This window comes from Martes martes, assembly GCF_963455335.1.
Source record: "Martes martes genome assembly, chromosome: 16".
Lineage (NCBI taxonomy): Eukaryota > Metazoa > Chordata > Mammalia > Carnivora > Mustelidae > Martes > Martes martes.
This window is the reverse complement of record NC_137904.1, coordinates 55,130,564-55,145,734: the sequence shown is the minus strand read 5'-3', so window position 1 is coordinate 55,145,734 and position 15,171 is coordinate 55,130,564.

Here is a 15,171-nt window from a genome sequence, read left to right as displayed (position 1 = left end):
CTTGTGCATTGGCATTTTCTCATTTTTCTTGAAATATTTATTATTTCTTGACAAAGAACAATGCCTAATACACTGTATCTTTTTAAGACTAAAAGGAAGATGCCGTTCCTTTTTTATTTAAAGTTTGTCTTCTTGATTAAGACCAAGATGGCACTTTGACCCTTCATTTGCTGAGGTGACTACAAGTAAATGCTCTTTTGGTCCACACACACACTTTGCAATCATATTTCCATACTCATTAGGGGAAAAATGTTATATCTGTCTAGAAACACAACTAAATCATTCATATAATATTTTGTCCTTCAGCTGTTAAATAAGTGAATGCAGAAATAGTTCTAAACCAGTATAAGTTCACTGGTGAGGCTAGGGGAAATTTCTTCCCTGGGTTTAACAGGAAAAAAGTGAAAAGCAGGATGCCTATTTTTAATATAATGCAATATATTGATTAATATATCAATGCAATGTACACCTTTACCACCCGGCCTCACAGGAGGCAAATCCTGGTAAATTCCTTTGAGGAACAGAAGTACAAAGTCACCAAAACTTGTTCCCACTAGAAATTTCTAAGAACTAATAGGAGTTTGGTCTTTTCTCTCCAAATGCCACTAGACATGCCTATAAGCCTAATTTAATCCTGTTCCGTAAATTACATTGTCTGTTTATTTTACTATCAGAAGCTCAGTATTAAAGCAATAGTGCTTTAGGCTTCCGCTCATTTGAATACTTTCTTTAAAAGGGAGGGAGGTGGGAGAACATCCTATCATTAGCCCTCCTGCCCCTGGTTTGTCATCATACTATTAATAATATGAAACAATAAACCCACAGTTGGACCCTGAAAATCCGATTATAACGTGTGAAAATCTTCACGAACATACTGATTTCCAGTGAACTTATTTCTGATAGGTTTGTCACCTGACATTAATTTTTCTTAACCCTGTTAGATAGAGGCATAACAGCTGTTTTCCAAGAGAACAATTTAGCCCTTAAGACATGTGGCATGGAGAAGAAGTTCAGAATTGCCTCTAGGAATCAATCAAAGAAAAATACAATAGGGAGAAAAATCAAATATGATACTGCTGGGATTTAAAAACTAATAAATTATTACATTTCCTGAGAAATTGTAGGAAGAGAATTCATCCAACATTAAAAAGAAATAAAGCCAGCCCACTGATTTCAACGGAATTTTGCGTTTCAGAATCTACTGCAATGAAATGGTAATCGTGGTACTAGTTCCCTCAAACAACATAGGATCCCTCCCCCAAGTCCTTTATATTTAGTTTAATTATTTTTCATTTTTAAAAAAGGATGCTAATGATCTTTGAGGTTAAATATTATCCATCAAAACTCCATGGATAAAAACCAATGATCTATTTTATCCTGTTTTAATAGTGTACAAAGTTGGAAGCAGGGTTTGAGCAAGATTTTCCTTGTGGTTCTGTCCAAAGTTATTTTTCTGTGATCTCTTTGGCCAAACTAAAATGTAAGAAATTTTACCTTATGGTATTAGCCCTCTTAACTTCGCCTACTAGAAATACAATTGTTATAATCTCTGTTCAAAACTTCTGCATGAATGTAAGTCCTCTGAGAGTCATATAATTTAAATGATTAAGATGTAAACACAGTTAAGTATGAGTTACTGCCTTAGTTCTCCGTGACCTTGGTGGTTTCAGTCCTATGACATTCAATATGACATCAACATGTATTTCTTCGGTTTTTGCATAGTTACTTTAATCTGATGATCTCTGAGGTTGATATAAAGGTGCTGTTACTATTATTACTATTATTATCATCATTATCATTGTAGTTTCCACTTCAGAGAATGCTAAGCTAGAGACCACTTCTTTCTTTTTTCATGGCCAGTAATTGTATGTGAGTTTATTATGCATTATGTATATTATGGATTTCCTTCATATAGTCTCCCGGAAAAACTAATTAGATGGCAGCTATCATTGCAAACATGCAAAAAATAAGAATATAGTGCTTTTGATGCTTTCAAGAGTGTTCCCTTTGTAATAGTTTGTAAATAAGTATACTAACAAGTTTTTGTGAGCCTCTGTCTTGTGTGTATCAGAGTCAACAAATGCACCGTAGCTACCCAATAAACAGCAACTTTAATATAAACTAAATGTAAGTTTAAATACAACCCTCATCCAAATGTTATAATTGAACTTATAATGACAACCACAAATTATGCCATCAGAGTTTTGTTTACATCATAAAGGCCTCTTTCTCAATACCTCTAACAGTATACATTGAACATTGTTCATTAATCGATACAATAATGCATGCGCTAATATGCACCCAAACATAGCTCTACAGATAGTTAATGCATTAATTGAAAAACCCATTATGAGACTTGAATCCATCACCCTCTACCTTTACAATACATTACTTTTTTAAAATTATGTTCAGTTAGCCAGCAGCATCTTTACAATACTTGAAATGAAAAGTGAACTTCTCTAGTTTGTATATTCTGTTGACTGAGTGAAAATCTTCCTATTAGATTTTAGCATCACTGAACTATGTGCTGTGTAATAGCAAAGTTCAAAAACATGAAAAGTAAATTCAAAAATCAAATTTAGGGGCCCCTGGGTGGCTCAGTCAGTTAAGCCCCTGACTCTTGATTTCAGCTCAGGTTAGAGTCATGAGCTCAAGCCCCACATCGGGACTCCAAGTTGAGCGGGGAGCCTGCTTAAGAGTCTCTCTTTCTCCCTCTGCTTCCTCCCTCTGTAAGCAGGCATACTCTCTACCTCCCTTTCTCGCTGTGTCATTAAGGAAAAAAAAAAAAATCAAATTTGAAAGGACTATGTTACAATGAGATATCAAAGAATATCCCAAACCAAGGCAGGACCCAATCCATTAAGCTCTCTCCTCTCCTCCCCCAAAAAAGAGTGGACATGGAAAGTGTCCATTGGAGAGGTGATCAGTCGTAATCCACGGTAGATACAGGGGGATAGGGGCTGACTTTAACTGAAAAGACCGGTTTTGACATTCCACACAAACATGTGGGGGAAAAAAAAAAATCAAGCCCACGGATGGGAAGAAAAAAAAAAACAAAAAAAAAAAAAAACAAGTTAAAGTGGATGGCTCCTTCCCTCCAGCACCGACGCATGGCTTCCAGAGAGTCACAGTTCTAGAAAAATCTCAGCTCCAGACTCTGGTTCCCCAGCTCGAGTACTCTTTTTACTACACTTCAATACCAGATCCTAAAAAGCTCGTGAAATAGTATACAGACCCACGGGCCAGGATGGAGTCCCAACACACTTTACACGTTTGCTTTCGACAGTTGGTTGTAATCGAGGACCAAACAGAGAGAGAGGGAGCGCGAGCCTGTTGAGTCAGAGGCTTTTTTTTTTTTTTTTTCTCTTTGGTACGTTTACGTGGTCAGACGTTCTTGCTGAGCCCAAATGGTCATCGAGCCACGGCTTCCTGCATCTTCCCGGTGAAGGTTTCCATGGCAGATAAAATTACTTCTCTCTTTTATTGGGTTGTGTGAGCCCCTGTGCTACTCACAGAAACGAGATGTGTTCATTTTGAAAGCTGGGGTTCTTTGGGGTTTGGGGTTCTTCGTTTGTTTTTTGAAACCATTGTTTTTTGGTTTTGGTTTTGTTTTTTTCATTGGTAAATTCTTGGGAATTCAATTTTATGTCAAATGACTTTCGACATGGTCACAGGCCTCCAAGGGACTTCGGGAGCGCCTGACAACCCCATTCTATGTTCCTGGTCCATCCACCCTCCCGAGCTCCCAGAGGGGTCCCGGAGCCGATTCCAACTCCACTCAGTCCTGGAACATACACCTCGCTCTCAGCTGATTCTCTTGCTTCTCATCGAGAAATGGAAGCCGAGAGAAGGGTACCTCTTCCACCTCCCGGTCCCTGCACACACCCCTGTCTTCATCCAGACCTGGTCACACTGTTCTCCCTCCGTGTCCGTAGCTAGAAGGTCCCCCTCCTTCCTCTTGAAGACCGGGCGCCGTCCCTTCTCATCTATTCAAGGCCTCTTCTTTATTTATCCCCTCTCTCCTACATTGTCTATTTTTTCCTTTCTATGGGATCATTCCATCTGCTCATAAGCATGCTGAACTACCTCCCACTAACAAAAGAAAGAGAAATACAAAGAATTAAATTTAAAAAAAAAAAGAAAGAAAGTAAAGAAAGCTTCCCTTGACCCCGTACCTTTCTCCAGCTGCTACTTCATTGATCTCCTCCCCTTTTTATCAAAACTTTTCAAAAAATGTCCCTGTTTTCTCAGTCCAAATTCTCCATGCAGTCTCCTTGAGTCAGGCACCCCCACCCACCAGGCCTTCTTACATGCTGCCCCCCCCCCCAACCTGCCCCTATCAACTCTGTTTCCTCACACTTGGCCTCCAAGCACTATTTGACAGTCAATCACTTGCTCAGTTTTTTTACTCAGCTAAGTAACCCCTCATCTGTCTTTTCTCCTGCCTTATAGGACAACTCCTTCTTGTCTCCTTTAATGACTCTATTCGCTTCACCCTCCCCACGTTGCAACGTCTTTGGCTCTGGGGACCATCCAACAACCCCCGTCCCCATGTCTCCACTCAGTTCCTGGGGGATCTCAAGCAAGCCTGGGCCTTTATAGACCTAGGTATGCAGAGGGCTTCCAGATTTCCTTTGTCAGGTCTGACCTCCTCCCACAGAGCCTCCGAATCCACGTAGACAATCTCCTACTGCTTCCTCTACGTGGGGACATCCAATAAGGCATTTGAAACACAGCCTGGTCCAACCTGAACTCTTACGTTTTGCTTCTCCACCAGGCTCTCAGACTTGTTTTTTGCTCCAAGGCCTCTGCCCTGGCTTGGACCTCTGTTTCCACAGCTAGCCACATGGTTTGCTTTTTCTCTTCTACATTTCTGAGCAAATGTTACCTTCCCTCAGGGGCTGTCTCTTACCATTCTGCCTAAAATGGCACCCATCACTCTCTGCACAGGTGGAATCCTTTCTTTTATTTTTATTTTTTTCATTGCAATTTAACGGTGCCCGGCATTAAATGACGTTTGGTTTCTTGGTTTGTTCATTTGTTTGTTTTACCTCTCCTACTAGATTGCAAGTTCCTAGAAAGATCATTTATTCCATTTAGTTCATTAGTACTTTCACAAAGTCTGTGAATGACCAGACATGATGTAGATGTCCAATATATGAGTACCGGAATTAGTGAATATTAGAAAAATGAAGCTTTGCAATGGAAAATTTTTCTCTCACTGGCTGCATTAATTCTAGTCCTGGCAAATAAATAGAAGAATGAGGGATGATAGATAGATAGATAAATAGATAATAAATAATAGAAAGTTAGTAGAGAGATAATGATAGCTGCTAAATAAATAATAATAGATGATAAATAATAATAGATAAATAGATAAATAATGATAAATAGATGATAGACATATGATAGATGATAATCGATAATCATAGATGCTCGATGATGATAGATGATAGATAAATAACAGATAAATAGATAAATAATGATAAGTAGATGATAGACATACAATGATAGGTGATAGATAATCGATAATGATAAATAGATAGATAGATAAACAATGATAGATAAGGAACAGGGAAAGGGAGGCAAGGAGAAAGGAAAAAAGTAAAACTAGCCAAAAAAAAAAAAAAAAAGCCATGGTTTAGAATGAGGATGGTTGTTCATTGCAACCAACTCTGGGTAAGGATGTACAAAGAGGAGACAAGGATCACGCTCGGGTTCTGTTACTTAATTACATGACTGTAGGCAAGATGTTCTCTGATTTTTAGCATCTCACTGATAAAGTTGTGAGAAGAGGTACATGGGAGGTATTTCTGTTACAGAATTCTGTGAGCTGCATCTCTAATTGACGGTGACAGACCTCAAAGGGAGGCAGTGCTGGAACATGTTGACATGGATCTGAATATTAAGAATGGGTACTTTTTTCCCAGACAATAAAAATAGAGATGGGCACCACGCACTGGCCATGTACTCTGTGCTAAGTATTGTCTTACACGCTTTTGTGTGCTGTGAGTCATTCAGTTGTCACAACAGTTGTGGGAGTTACATCCTTGTCCTCCTATGTAACACACAGGGAGACAGAGTTTGAGAACATTGTGCGCGGGCTCGCCACTAGAAACCCACAGAGCTGGGACTCCAATCTAGAGCAGGAGACCTCCGGGATTTCAGTCTAAATTAAATGGGAGAGTGTAGGGTGCCTGGGTGGCTCAGTCATTAGGCATCTGCCTTCGGCTCGGGTCATGATCCTCGGGTCCTGGGATCGAGGAGCCCCGCATCGGGCTCCCTGCTCCATGGGAAGCCTGTTCTCCCTCTCCCACTCCCCCTGCTTGTGTTCCCTCTCTTGCTGTCTGTCTCCTCCTGTCAAATAAATAAAATCTTTTTTAAAAATTTAAAAAAAAGAGAGAGAGAATGTAACAGAGAAAGAGAGATGCAGAGAGATTCCCATATAGCCTGCCATGTAGCACGCTAGCATGGCAATGCCTCTTTGAGAATTTGCTAAACTCTCTGGTTCTCTCTCTCTCTTTCTTTCTCTGTCTCATTCTCTACACACACATACTACTTATAATGAGAGAGTTTTGGAACTTCATTCTTTTCTACTGGCTTCATCCTTGATAAAAGCTATAGCCTTGATCAAACAAGCCTTGATAATATACATCAGTGGCCATTAAATTTCTGAAATCGGTACAAAATATAGAATTTAGTCCCAAGCTCACAAGTAACTCTGGGGGAAGATGGGCCGGTCCTGTCTTTCTCTGTTCTTCACATCAGGATGCTGACATAGTGGAATTTAGAGATTAAAAAAAAAAATCATTTAAACAAGTATCATAACTCTTAGAAAAGCACAAAACGTATGAGATTATAACATATTTACAAAGCAAATCTTTACTCATGATAAAAATTGTGTTTATTAAGCTGTTTCTACATATGCATTAATGTGATTATTCTAATGCAGTATTGGGGATGGATACTTAAATTCTGGTTGCTTTCTCTTACTATAATTAGATAACTGGATTAATAGATTCTCGATGGACATGATTCAGATTTCCATGCCTATATATGGAGATCGCGAATGACAGCCTAAATCAACTTAAGTGCCTTCTTCTAAATACATAATGCACATTGAGGTAGCAGAGGGAAAATCTAGTACATGGAATCCAAACGTAGACCAATGTTACGCTGGTTTCTGATTTGAGTGGTGCCCATCATATTTTATTTATAGCCCTTATTGGCAATGTGCTTCCCAAAGTATTCTTCCAAATATCCTCCCAGAGTAGCAGGGAGAAGATAAAAATTTAATCGATTTACTTTGTGGAAAAAAAAAGTGTTCCCTTGTGACCACAAGGTGGCACAATGGTGACCAAGAATATTCAACATCCTAATAGAATTGCAATTACCAGAGGCTTTTACATAATTGTTATTATTAATACTGTGTCTCATTATCATTACGATATTTCAAAAGATCCACATATCACCTTAGCCTTCGGGGGAAAGATAAAGTGCTTTTATTTATTTTTTATCATCTTCCTTTCGCCTGCAGAATCATTAATATTTTGCTTTTCCCCAGTCCCCAACCCCAGGAACGACAAGTAGGTGTGTAGAGCCTTGGTTTAATAATTGCCCAAAGCTTTAAACCGAAGAGTAACCGCAGATAATAAGTGCTGTGTCTGGAGAAGGATAAACAAAACTTTTTATTGTTTGATGTAGATGACGTTGTTCTCAATTTAGTTTTCATCATCCTATGACCATTCTAATATTTATTTGTAATATAAAAATACAGAAGCCATCCTAGAAACTTTAGTTTACAGTAAAAGTTCAAGTTTGTTATTTGCAAATTGCTCTTTTTTTGGTCCAACACCAGACATAATCTTGGGAAGAGCACCCAGGAGATTCTAATGTGCTGTCCAGTTCTTTTGTCATTGTTTGGTATTGAAATTGGACCATCTCTCCTCATGCTCAGGGACCACTAGAGCCTGGGCAGCAAGGTGCTATAATCATAAACAGTTGTAATTATTGGGAGAGTATAAAAAAGCAGCCACTTTTTCCCAACTGGAAACATAACACAGGCCAGCCAGATACAGTTGTTCAGTTGTTCACTGCATAAATCACCAATCAGAAGAAGCACCTTTTAGTAGGAATACAAAGGTCTAGTAACATCCTTCACTGAAAATTTTTTCCTCAACTTCTGTAGATCAAGTGTTCTGGCATTTCACAAAATTTAGTAGTGTATTTGGTGCCCTTTGTGAGTTCATCATAAATTTAGGTGACCCTCATGAGAATTCTATATTTTCCATGCCAGTACTTGCTTCCTGCCAGTGTAATTAAGAAGCAACATTTTACCCTTAAAAAAAAAAAAAAAGACTTGTATCATTTTTAAATTCCTTGAATGTTGTTGTTTACAATAGATCTTATGTCAGAAAAAGACTGTAGTATCAGACCTGAGAACTAAGTTCAACAAGTATTATTGTAGCTGCATTGTGGATGTATTATCATGGAAAGTAAAAAGGCACATCACAGTTACATATTAAAGAAGGATTATATAGGGGTGCCTGGGTGGCTCAGTGAGTAAATGGTCCGACTCTTGATTTCAGCTTAGGTTACGATCTCAGAGTTGTGAGATTGATCCCTGCATCAGGCTCTGTGTTGGGCTCCATGCTGGGCATGGAAGCTGCCTGAGATTCTCTCTCTTCCTCTCACTCTATCCCTCCCCCCTACCCAAAAGAAGAATTTTTATAAGAAGCAGGAAATAACATGAAATAGACCTTACCTATAAAATTCAGTTAGTACAATAATCATGAGAACAGGGAAGATTGTGGGAAATTACATACACTAATGAAGAAAAGCATAAAAAGTCAAAAAGAAAAAGAAAGAATCAAGGGAAGAAGTAGAGGGAGGGAAAATCATCATATTTTGAGGCTGCAAAGAATTATGGGATAACATAAAACAACGTCCCAGCCATAAATGTTCAGAAACAGTGGAGCAGAAGGGTTGAGTAATTCCCCGAAATCCCACAGCTGATTAGTGGCAGTGCTGGTACTAAATCAAGTTCTCCTGGGAACAGGCAGAGAATACATCTAGAACGTTGATTTTAGACATCAAGATGAAAACATGGTTAATTAGAAAAAAATAATTCTGTGATAATACAGCATTATTATCCTAAAGCTGATGATGTGTTTGCTTGCAAATCCCTTTGAAAGATGCTACGACTGAAGCACCCGGCTGGCTCAGTCCGTTAAGCATCCAACTCTTGACTTCTGCTCAGGTCACGATCTCAAGGTGGTGAGACCGAGGCCCACATCAGGCTCCATGTTGGGTGTGGAACCTGTTTAAGATTCTCTTTCTCCCTCTGCCTCCGCCTCCTCCCTCTCTCTCAAAAAAGAAAGGAAGGAAGGAAGGGAAAGAGGGAGGGAGGCACGGAGGGAGAGAGGAAGAAAAAGAAGGAAAGGAAAGGAAGAAAGAAAGATGCTATTACTGATTTATAGGAAGGAAAAGAGGGAATATTCGTTTTATCGAGCAAATCCCATGTACCAGATAGTTACATATACGCTTGTACATACATACATATGTACGTATAAGTATGTGTATGTGTGCATGAGTGTGTGTGTGTGTGAATATCCTGGCACACACTTCACAATTGGTCCACAAGGTAAATACTATTATCTGCATTTATGCTCATGCAGGAACACAGCCTCAGTGACAACTAAGAAATTGCTCACGTTCACATAGCTGTCAAGGAGCACACATGGAATTTGAACCCACTTCTGTCTGGTTTCAAGACCACAATCATCGTCCTACCGTAGGTCATACCGTAGAGAACACGGATTGTTCTTCCTTCATCTCAGATGACTTTGCCACTCGTTTGGACACTTGCAGTGTGGCTCTCGGTCTTCCGGGTGCTTTGCAGACTCATGGGGCCCCGCACATCGCAAGCCAGCAAAGGTTTTCCAAGTTCAGTTAGCCATGGCTTGACAAGGCTATGATGGGTCGTTTCTGGTTAATGAGCCTGCTTCTTCCAGAACCCCCTTAATTTGCTGTAACATGTTGAGAAGTTTGAATATGATGCGTGATATTAAGACATGAAATGGTTAAATAGTTTTCGAAGGGGCTTAAATGCGAGGCCCAGCTGGTGATTTACACAGCAGAATATCCTGCAGGATCTGCAATCTGATTTTTTCCTTGGGTTGATACTATTCACGAAAACTTCTGGGTAGATGCGTAGAGTAATATTTTTATTCTCAAAGCACCATTTTACTAGGTCCTGATGCCTCAATGGAGAGGAAAGTGTGGCTTATGTAATCCACCGTGGTTTTGGTAAGAGGACACATATCATTTACCTTTGGATGAGAATATTTTATATTCCTTCTACTAAATGTCCCCTTTAATAGCTTTTGTTTCCTTTTTCTTCTTTTTTTGGTTGGTGGGGGTGCTTAAGTCAATGTCAAGTGTCAAGGAATGTGAATTAATTGACAAAACCCTACAAGAGATGAAGAGTTTGCCTCTGACCACCATAGCTTACACTTTATTAGCCCTTGTATTGAGCATTTTACAAACGTCACTGCACTCTATCCCTGTAACGACTGCGAGGTGGGGGCTCTTATTTTCCTCACTTCATAGCTGAGAAAACTGGGGCACAGAGAGATGAAGTAAATTGCCCAAAGTCACACAGCAAGAATATGGTAGAAATGAGATCTAAACCTAGGCCGTCTGGTTCTCAAGCCTGCACTCTTAACGATGGCTGAATTCAGCAAGAACTCTAGGGTAGGGAACTAAGAACCAGAAATGCTACCCAGGTTGTTCAAAGTTGCACAGTTAATAAGATGACTGAATGCTTTGAGCTCAAATCTATATAAAAAATCTATATAAATCTATATTCCTTGTAGGTCCGACCTCAAAAAACTCCGTGCCCATTTCCTGGATGAAAAATACCACTCCACATTGTGTTTATTTATCCCCTAAAGGCCAGCCCCGCTAGAGGACTAAAGGTTCCTGCTTCCAAGGCAAAAAGCCTGGTGGCAGTGGACTAGTGCACAGCGGTATGTCCCACTGGGCATTGGCATGGCCCTGGAAGGGAGGGGAGGGGGCCTTTTTTAATACAATCATTTTTGTTTACATCTTGGAGAAGATTGTCCTCACTCATCCTGACTCTTACTGGCTGTTTCTCCCATTTTTTTTTTTTTCCTTGCTTACTCTCCAGTCTCTCTAAATAATCAATGACCATATAACAGTTCAGTTCAGAAAAACACTTCTAGAAAATAATGGGCTTCTATTTGACAAAGGGTCTTGGAATGATCGCTTTTTCCATTGCATGATTACGGAATGAAAATAGTCCAACCTCAGGCAGCAGCAGAACAGCTCAGTGCCCTGGGCCCTGAGAGTTTTCTTCCTCGGCCGCTTCTGCATGGCTGTGTCTCTGTGGCCAGATAATCTCTCTAAAGTAGGACGTTTCTGTGTTCGTAAAATAGAATCTGATTAAATGAACTAATGCCTCTCTGATGTCTGAAAAGTCTTTGGTTCTGGAATTGGCAGCTGGTAGAGGCTAGCTCCCTGCTTAACCTGTCCCCTCTAGCTAGCCTCTCTTTCCCACGCAAACTGGTATCGAATAGAATCAACAAGTAGCAAAATACATAATTGATCTCTGATACGTGCTCCTAATTCAGATAAAGAGCCTTCCCTACCCACAATGCACAGTGCATGTGACTGATGCATTTTATGGACAAATTTGTAGGTTTCTGATAACTTTCTGTAAAGAAGTTTTCACAGGGTCTAAACCTCTTGGGGCTCTTTCCGTCTCAAGTTCAAGTTACTTAAGATAGTGATTAAGGATGTTTTATAGGCTCTTGTGGTAAATGATAGCATAGAGAAAAAGCATTCCTTGGCCGTGTAATTTAGCAAGACTTAAGCTGTTTGGGTTTTCATCCACTGGGCTTGCTGAAAACTTTAAATGATTAACCTATTTCTCTGCAGCCTGCAGAGGCTCCAACATTTGCATCAAGGGCCCGAGTTCAGTGATTACCCAGCTCGGGTTGCCTTTTTTTTTTTTTTTTTTTAAATTTAGAGAACCCTTCATCTCAGTCCAGCTGTTTTCTTCCTGGGACAACAGACTCTGGATACAGTACCCTTTTACTCTGCAGTATTTATAAAATAGTAGAAATCAATGAGACCAAACAGCAAAAGTCTGTTGTTTCTTTAACTTAGTTTATTTGAAATTTTTCCCTGCTTGGTATTTAGCGACTGAGAGTCTATTGAACTTCGAGACGCCCAGCCGTGTCACCTGAAATCTCCAGACTCTGTGCCAAAGATCCCAAACCACAGCCTGGCCACTCCCGAGGGAAGGAGCACAGGGTGACCTGATGGGACGGATGCGGGATGCCCTCAGTCAAACGTCACCCCTCAGCCACACAGTCCTAAGAGGATTGTGTTAAGTCGCTTTAGAAAAGTAGGCTCTGTGCAAGAGGAACTTGGGAATCCCCCAGGTCCTACGGTTTTGTTACCGAAACAAAGCTGCAAAGCAAGGCAGACAGATGGAAGACGGTTTCCGGGCAACGTTCTGGTTTTGCCTTTTCAGGAAAATGGAGGCTTTGCCTGCTCTCTCTGCCCACAGAGTCCTCGGAACAGAGTCTCCACTAGGAGCTTTCGTTTTCAAAGACCTCCTATCCCGGAGAAACTTCTGCGGTGTTTGCCAAGCCCCTCCCTGGTGCTTCATCTCCCTCTGTGTCTGTGTCACCATCCTTCCTCGCCTTCTGTCTGTGACACCCAAAGTCCTTTTTTTTTTTTCCCCCCAGAATGTAGGTCAGGCTGCTTATTTAAAAATGAAAGTGAGCGAGCCTGAGAGGCCAGATTTGGAATTGAGGGAGGGTTTTGTGTTTTCTAGGATACCCCAGGGTGGATAGGGGTGGTTTCTGGGAGTCCACAGTAGAAGCTTACCTGAAAAAAAAAAAAAAAAGAAAAGAAAAGAAAAAAGAGGGGCTTATAGATAGATATGCCTTACAGAGCATTAGAACTGCAGAATCCATGCTTGTAATGAATGGAACTCATGAAATATTCTAAACCAAGTAGAATTTAGTGCCTCATCGTTGAGGCCCAGAGAATCAATTGCACACATCTCCTGGCCAAGTCAGAATTGGTTCAGTACCAACCTCTAAAGAGACGATCTAGATTTCTTGGTGCATATTTCGTGTCCTTTTGAGTCCCTGGAGGCCGTTGGGTCTCACTGGGGGGGGGGCTGAGCCGAGTATTAGCAGAATTTTGTTTTTCTCCCAAGCTGCGCAGTACTTGCTTGCCCGAGTCTCTGCGGGTTTGGGTCACTTGTCCTAGTGAAAGTCCTGTTGATGTAATTCCAGGGGAGGGAAAGGAAGGAGATAAAGGGCAGCCCCACAGCAGGCCTCCTCAATCTTCTTATCAGGGTCACTCAGCCGTCCGTGTCTCAGAGGGATTTCCAGGCCCAAAGTAATTCTTTCATGTTTGTTTTACAATATAGTGGCATTTCCTCAAGTCCCCAGAAAATATGTGCTTTCCACAGAGACCAGCTCCGTCCAGTGTCAAGTACAAGTACAAGCTGGACCCAGCCAGCCCATCATTTTTTTTTTTTTTTCCCCTTACCACTGCCTGTTCGGTGAGAAATCATTTCTTTTCACTCACTCAGAAAAAGTCTGGAGATAGGCCATCCAGGGCTGCCTGCTTTCCTACTTTTCTGATGTCCCTTGTAAGGGCTGTCCTCGACTGCCTCTCTCTGGATGGTTGCAGGACCTTCAGCTACAGAGTGTGAGGTCTAGGACAGAAGGATGGATGTAGGCAGTCAAGGGGCATATGCCCCTAACTCAGACCCAGGGAACGGGTTTTCTTAAAAGTCACACCCAGAGAGCTCGGCTGTCATCTCATGGGCCAGATCCACACCAGTTAAGTCAGCACCCCCAATCCTACCTGCCACCCCCTAGATGCAAGGGAGAAACTTAGTTATATTAGTTGGATGCACACACACACACACACACACACACACACACATTTTCTTTCCTGGCACATTGTTGCCCCGGTTGGGAATTGGCTAGTTCGGAAGAAACAAAAAATGAGATATTTGATGATACAGAAATTAAAAATATCCACCCCACTATTTTGTTGTGAGGACAAAGTGTATGTGTGCAACGCGCCCACGCGTGCTTGACGAACCAGGGTGACGTGAAATGGCATTTCCTTCTCTCTCGTGGTGCTCCCTTCTCTTCGGGGGCCCCCGTTCACAGGCGGAGCACTCAACGGAGAATGCCTTGATGCCACAGTGTGGTTCCCATCTAATTACATCCACTGAATAATTTCATCTTTAGGGACAAAAATAACTGCCACCAGAAAAAAAAAAAAAAAAGAAAAAAAATCAGCCTCCCTCTCATCATGGACTGAGCGTCTGAGACTAGAAATGGAATTTTCTGGGGAGCCTCCTTGCAGAGCTTACAGAAACGACAACTATTAATTCAGACAGAGCTGTCCTACAAGCTGTCAAAAACCCATAAAAAAATGCTTTATGATTCTGCCTACGTTCTAATTCTGTGAGGCAGCAGTCTCATTTTGGGGTGCCCTGTACCTGATGCTGACCACGTCGACAAGAGTTTACACTAACCTGAAATATAGGCAAATGCACACAATTTCTGCATTACTTTAACATCTTTATTATTAAGGAACTCATCGGGGGTGTCAAAGGGTGTTATGAGTCTAAACAGAAAATCGAGATAAATGTGACAAGGGAACACGGATTTTACATTCTACTCGGGGTAAGAGGATTTAACCTGTGGAAGCACATAGCGCAGGGAAATGTAATCATTGGATATCGACAGTTCTATTCTGATACTAACAAAACGCGAATCCTGGTTTGGCAGAGTCCAGGAAGCAAAGCGAAATGAAATGGAACTAGAGGTGTGTGAAACAAACTTAGAAAGTCGGGTTGGGGGCCGGGGAAGGCCTCTGGGTTTGTTGCAGGGGCGGTAGATTTCTACTTGGTAGATGGTGGCCTTCTAATTTAGCTGAGTAACTGTTGCTACAAAATCTGAATCTACAATGCATGTGTAATTTTAAAAATGGGATTTGCATTTCTGAAGCAAGACAGAAAAAAAAATGCATTCTTTAGATTTCTGATATTAAGCTTCAGGACAGTTTTGCAACCTGGGACCTGAACGAATCTCTTATTCATAA